Source organism: Halictus rubicundus, unplaced genomic scaffold (genome assembly GCF_050948215.1).
Source record: "Halictus rubicundus isolate RS-2024b unplaced genomic scaffold, iyHalRubi1_principal scaffold0135, whole genome shotgun sequence".
NCBI classification, from domain to species: domain Eukaryota; kingdom Metazoa; phylum Arthropoda; class Insecta; order Hymenoptera; family Halictidae; genus Halictus; species Halictus rubicundus.
The window spans coordinates 397601-405552 of record NW_027488676.1 but is presented as its reverse complement, the minus strand read 5'-3'; positions in this window follow the sequence as shown (position 1 = coordinate 405552).

The following is a 7952-nucleotide window of genomic DNA, read 5'->3' as shown; positions in this document are numbered from 1 at the left end:
AGACGATAGGATAGGATAGAGGATAGGACATAGGATTGGATAGGATGGACGTTAGGATAGGATAGAGGATAGAATAGTATAGAGGATAGGATAGAGGATTGGATAGGATAGAGGATAGGATAGGGGATAGGATAGAGGATAGGATGGAGGATTGGATAGGATAGAGGATAGGAGAGGATAGCGGAGAGGATAGGATAGAGGATCGGATAGGATCGAGGATAGGATAAGATAGAGGATAGCATAGGATAGGATAGAGGATAGGATAGGATCGAGGATAGGATAGGATAGAGGATAGGATAGGATAGAGGATAGGATACAGGATCGGATAGGGTAGAGGATCGGATAGGATAGAGGATAGGATAGGATACAGGATAGGACATAAGATTGGATAGGATAGACGATAGGATAGGATAGAGGATAGGATAGAGGATAGGATAGAGGATAGGATAGGATAGAGGATATGATAGGATAGAGGATAGGATAGGATAGAGGATCGGTTAGGATAGACGATTGGATAGGATAGAGGATAGGATAGGATAGAGGATAGGATAGGATAGAGGATAGGATAGGGGATAGGATAGAGGATAGGATAGAGGATAGGATAGGATAGAGGATAGGATAGGATAGAGGATAGGATAGGATAGACGATAGGATAGAGGATAGACGATAGGATAGAGGATAGGATAGAGGATAGGATAGACGATTGGATAGGATAGAGGATATTATAGGAAAGAGAATATGATATGCTAGAGGATACGATATTATAGAGGATTGGATAGGATAGAGGATCGGTTAGGATAGAGGATTGGATAGGATAGAGGATAGGATAGGATAGAGGATAGGATAGGATAGAGGATAGGATAGGGGATAGGATAGAGGATAGGATAGAGGATAGGATAGGATAGAGGATAGGATAGGATAGCGGAGAGGATAGGATAGAGGATCGGGTAGGATCGAGGATAGGATAGGATAGAGGATAGGATAGGATAGAGGATAGGATAGGATAGAGGATAGGATAGGATAGAGGATAGGATAGGATAGAGGATAGGATAGGATAGAGGATATGATATAGGATTGGATAGGGTAGAGGATCGGATAGGATAGAGGATTGTAGAGGATAGAGGATAGGATAGGATAGAGGGTAGGATAGGATAGAGGATAGGATAGGATAGAGGATAGGACATAAGACTGGATAGGATAGACGATAGGATAGGATAGAGGATAGAATAGGATAGAGGATAGGATAGGATAGAGGATAGGATAGAGGATAGGATAGAGGATAGGATAGGATAGAGGATAGGATAGGATAGCGGAGAGGATAGGAGAGAGGATTGGATAGGATAGAGGATAGGATAGGATAGAGGGTAGGATAGGATAGAGGATAGGATAGGATAGAGGATAGGACATAGGATTGGATAGGATGGACGTTAGGATAGGATAGAGGATAGAATAGTATAGAGGATAGGATAGAGGATAGGATAGAGGATAGGATAGAGGATAGGATAGAGGATTGGATAGGATAGAGTATATTATAGGAAAGAGGATATGATATGCTAGAGGATACGATATTATAGAGGATTGGATAGGATAGAGGATAGGATAGGATTGAGGATAGGATAGGAGAGAATAGAGGATAGGATAGGATTGAGGATAGGATAGGATAGAGGATAGGATAGGATAGAGGATAGGAGATAGGATTGGATAGGATGGACGTTAGGATAGGATAGAGGATAGAATAGTATAGAGGATAGGATAGAGGATAGGATAGAGGATAGGATAGAGGATTGGATAGGATAGAGTATATTATAGGAAAGAGGATATGATATGCTAGAGGATACGATATTATAGAGGATTGGATAGGATAGAGGATCGGATAGGATAGAGGATAGGATAGGATAGAGGATAGGATAGGATTGAGGATAGGATAGGAGAGAATAGAGGATAGGATAGGATTGAGGATAGGATAGGATAGAGGATAGGATAGGATAGAGGATAGGATACAGGATTGGATAGGGTAGAGGATCGGATAGGATAGAGGATTGGATAGGATAGAGGATAGGATAGGATAGAGGATAGGATAGGATAGAGGATAGGATAGGATAGAGGATAGGATAGGATAGACGATAGGATAGAGGATAGGATAGGATAGAGGATAGGATAGGATAGACGATAGGATAGAGGATAGGATAGAGGATAGGATAGACGATTGGATAGGATAGAGGATATTATAGGAAAGAGGATATGATATGCTAGAGGATACGATATTACAGAGGATAGGATAGGATAGAGGATCGGTTAGAATAGAGGATTGGATAGGATAGAGGATAGGATAGGATAGAGGATAGGATAGGATAGAGGATAGGATAGGATAGAGGATAGGATAGGGGATAGGATAGAGGATAGGATAGAGGATAGGATAGGATAGCGGAGAGGATAGGATAGAGGATCGGATAGGATCGAGGATGGGATAGGATAGAGGATAGGATAGGATAGAGGATAGGATAGGATAGATGATAGGATAGGATAGAGGATAGGATAGGATAGAGGATAGGATAGGATAGAGGATAGGATAGGATAGAGGATAGGATAGGATAGAGGATAGGATACAGGATTGGATAGGGTAGAGGATCGGATAGGATAGAGGATTGGATAGGATAGAGGATAGAATAGGATAGAGGATAGGACATAAGATTGGATAGGATAGACGATAGGATAGGATAGAGGATAGAATAGTATAGAGGATAGGATAGAGGATAGGATAGAGGATAGGATAGAGGATAGGATAGAGGATTGGATAGGATAGAGTATATTATAGGAAAGAGGATATGATATGCTAGAGGATACGATATTATAGAGGATTGGATAGGATAGAGGATCGGATAGGATAGAGGATAGGATAGGATAGAGGATAGGATAGGATTGAGGATAGGATAGGATAGAGGATAGGATAGGATAGCGGAGAGGATAGGATAGAGGATATGATAGGATAGAGGATAGGATAGGATAGAGGATAGGATAGGATAGAGGACAGGAGACGATAGAGGATAGGATAGGAGAGAGGATAGGATAGGATAGGATAGAGGATAGGATAGGATTGAGGATAGGATAGGATAGAGGATAGGATAGGATAGAGGATAGGATAGGGGATTGGATAGGATAGAGGATATTATAGGAAAGAGGATATGATATGCTAGAGGATACGATATTATAGAGGATAGGATAGGATAGAGGATAGGATAGGATTGAGGATAGGATAGGATAGAGGATAGGATAGGATAGCGGAGAGGATAGGATAGAGGATCGGATAGGATCGAGGATAGGATAGGATAGAGGATAGGATAGGATAGAGGATAGGACATAAGATTGGATAGGATAGACGATAGGATAGGATAGAGGATAGAATAGGATAGAGGATAGGATAGGATAGAGGATAGGACATAGGAATGGATAGGATGGACGTTAGGATAGGATAGAGGATAGAATAGTATAGAGGATAGGATAGAGGATTGGATAGGATAGAGGATAGGATAGGGGATAGGATAGAGGATAGGAGAGGATAGCGGAGAGGATAGGATAGAGGATCGGATAGGATCGAGGATAGGATAAGATAGAGGATAGCATAGGATAGGATAGAGGATAGGATAGGATCGAGGATAGGATAGGATAGAGGATAGGATAGGATAGAGGATAGGATACAGGATCGGATAGGGTAGAGGATCGGATAGGATAGAGGATAGGATAGGATACAGGATAGGACATAAGATTGGATAGGATAGACGATAGGATAGGATAGAGGATAGGATAGAGGATAGGATAGAGGATAGGATAGGATAGAGGATATGATAGGATAGAGGATAGGATAGGATAGAGGATAGGATAGGGGATAGGATAGAGGATAGGATAGAGGATAGGATAGGATAGAGGATAGGATAGGATAGCGGAGAGGATAGGATAGAGGATCGGATAGGATAGAGGATAGGATAGAATAGAGGATAGGATAGGATAGAGGATAGGATAGGATAGAGGACAGGAGACGATAGAGGATAGGATAGGAGAGAGGATAGGATAGGATAGATAATAGGATAGGATAGAGGATACGATAGGATAGAGGATAGGATAGAGGATAGGATAGAGGATAGGATAGAGGATAGGATAGAGGATAGGATAGAGGATAGGATAGGATAGAGGATAGGATAGGATAGCGGAGAGGATAGGATAGAGGATTGGATAGGATAGAGGATAGGATAGGATAGAGGGTAGGATAGGACATAAGATTGGATAGGATAGACGATAGGATAGGATAGAGGATAGGATAGGATAGAGGATAGGATAGGGGATTGGATAGGATAGAGGATATTATAGGAAAGAGGATATGATATGCTAGAGGATACGATATTATAGAGGATAGGATAGGATAGAGAATCGGATAGGATAGAGGATTGGATAAGATAGAGGATAGGATAGGATAGAGGATAGGATAGAGGATTGGATAGGATAGAGGATATTATAGGAAAGAGGATATGATATGCAAGAGGATACGATATTATAGAGGATAGGATAGGATAGAGGATCGGATAGGACAGAGGATTGGATAGGATAGAGGATAGGCAAGGATAGAGGATAGGATAGGATAGAGGATAGGATAGGATAGATTATAGGATAGGATTGAGGATACGATAGGATAGAGGATAGGATAGGATTGAGGATAGGATAGGATAGAGGATAGGATAGGATAGCGGAGAGGATAGGATAGAGGATCGGATAGGATCGAGGATAGGATAGGATAGAGGATAGGATAGGATAGAGGATAGGACATAAGATTGGATAGGATAGACGATAGGATAGGATAGAGGATAGAATAGTATAGAGGATAGGATAGAGGATTGGATAGGATAGAGGATAGGATAGGGGATAGGATAGAGGATAGGATAGAGGATTGGATAGGATAGAGGATAGGAGAGGATAGCGGAGAGGATAGGATAGAGGATCGGATAGGATCGAGGATAGGATAAGATAGAGGATAGCATAGGATAGGATAGAGGATAGGATAGGATCGAGGATAGGATAGGATAGAGGATAGGATAGGATAGAGGATAGGATAGGATAGAGGATAGGATACAGGATCGGATAGGGTAGAGGATCGGATAGGATAGAGGATAGGATAGGATACAGGACAGGACATAAGATTGGATAGGATAGACGATAGGATAGGATAGAGGATAGGATAGAGGATAGGATAGAGGATAGGATAGGATAGAGGATATGATAGGATAGAGGATAGGATAGGATAGAGGATAGGATAGGATAGAGGATCGGTTAGGATAGAGGATTGGATAGGATAGAGGATAGGATAGGATAGAGGATAGGATAGGATAGAGGATAGGATAGGGGATAGGATAGAGGATAGGATAGAGGACAGGATAGGATAGAGGATAGGATAGGATAGAGGACAGAAGACGATAGAGGATAGGATAGGAGAGAGGATAGGATAGGATAGATAATAGGATAGGATAGGATAGATAATAGGATAGGATAGAGGATACGATAGGATAGAGGATAGGATAGAGGATAGGATAGAGGATAGGATAGAGGATAGGATAGGATAGAGGATAGGATAGGATAGCGGAGAGGATAGGATAGAGGATTGGATAGGATAGAGGATAGGATAGGATAGAGGGTAGGATAGGACATAAGATTGGATAGGATAGACGATAGGATAGGATAGAGGATAGAATAGGATAGTGGATAGGATAGGATAGAGGATAGGACATAGGATTGGATAGGATGGACGTTAGGATAGGATAGAGGATAGAATAGTATAGAGGATAGGATAGAGGATAGGATAGGATAGAGAATAGGATAGGATAGAGGGTAGGATAGGGGATTGGATAGGATAGAGGATAGGAGACGATGGAGGATAGGATAGGATAGAGGATCGGATAGGATAGAGGATAGGATAGGATAGAGGATAGGATAGGATAGAGGATAGGATAGGATAGAGGATAGGATAGGATAGAGGATAGGATAGGATAGAGGATAGGATAGGATAGAGGATAGGATAGAGGATAGGATAGAGGATAGGATAGAGGATAGGATAGGATAGAGGATAGGATAGGATAGCGGAGAGGATAGGAGAGAGGATTGGATAGGATAGAGGATAGGATAGGATAGAGGGTAGGATAGGATAGAGGATAGGATAGGATAGAGGATAGGACATAGGATTGGATAGGATGGACGTTAGGATAGGATAGAGGATAGAATAGTATAGAGGATAGGATAGAGGATAGGATAGAGGATAGGATAGAGGATTGGATAGGATAGAGTATATTATAGGAAAGAGGATATGATATGCTAGAGGATACGATATTATAGAGGATTGGATAGGATAGAGGATCGGATAGGATAGAGGATAGGATAGGATAGAGGATATGATAGGATAGAGGATAGGATAGGATAGAGGATAGGATACAGGATTGGATAGGGTAGAGGATCGGATAGGATAGAGGATTGGATAGGATAGAGGATAGAATAGGATAGAGGATAGGACATAAGATTGGATAGGATAGACGATAGGATAGGATAGAGGATAGAATAGTATAGAGGATAGGATAGAGGATAGGATAGAGGATAGGATAGAGGATAGGATAGAGGATAGGATAGAGGATTGGATAGGATAGAGTATATTATAGGAAAGAGGATATGATATGCTAGGGGATACGATATTATAGAGGATTGGATAGGATAGAGGATCGGATAGGATAGAGGATAGGATAGGATAGAGGATAGGATAGGATTGAGGATAGGATAGGATAGGACAGAGGATAGGATAGGATTGAGGATAGGATAGGATAGAGGATAGGATAGGATAGCGGAGAGGATAGGATAGAGAATCGGATAGGATCGAGGATATGATATGATAGAGGATAGGATAGGATAGGATAGAGGATAGGATAGGATAGAGGATAGGATAGGATAGAGGATAGGATAGGATAGAGGATAGGATAGGATAGAGGATAGGATAGGATAGAGGATAGGATAGGGGATAGGATAGGATAGAGAATAGGATAGGATAGAGGGTAGGATAGGGGATTGGATAGGATAGAGGATAGGAGACGATGGAGGATAGGATAGGATAGAGGATAGGATAGGATTGAGGATAGGATAGGATAGAGGATAGGATAGGATAGAGGATAGGATAGGGGATTGGATAGGATAGAGGATATTATAGGAAAGAGGATATGATATGCTAGAGGATACGATATTATAGAGGATAGGATAGGATAGAGAATCGGATAGGATAGAGGATTGGATAAGATAGAGGATAGGATAGGATAGAGGATAGGATAGAGGATTGGATAGGATAGAGGATATTATAGGAAAGAGGATATGATATGCAAGAGGATACGATATTATAGAGGATAGGATAGGATAGAGGATCGGATAGGACAGAGGATTGGATAGGATAGAGGATAGGCAAGGATAGAGGATAGGATAGGATAGAGGATAGGATAGGATAGATTAGAGGATAGGATTGAGGATAGGATAGGATAGAGGATAGGATAGGATTGAGGATAGGATAGGATAGAGGATAGGATAGGATAGCGGAAAGGATAGGATAGAGGATCGGATAGGATCGAGGATAGGATAGGATAGAGGATAGGATAGGATAGAGGATAGGACATAAGATTGGATAGGATAGACGATAGGATAGGATAGAGGATAGAATAGGATAGAGGATAGGATAGGATAGAGGATAGGACATAGGATTGGATAGGATGGACGTTAGGATAGGATTGAGGATAGAATAGTATAGAGAATAGGATAGAGGATTGGATAGGATAGAGGATAGGATAGGGGATAGGATAGAGGATAGGATAGAGGATTGGATAGGATAGAGGATAGGAGAGGATAGCGGAGAGGATAGGATAGAGGATCGGATAGGATCGAGGATA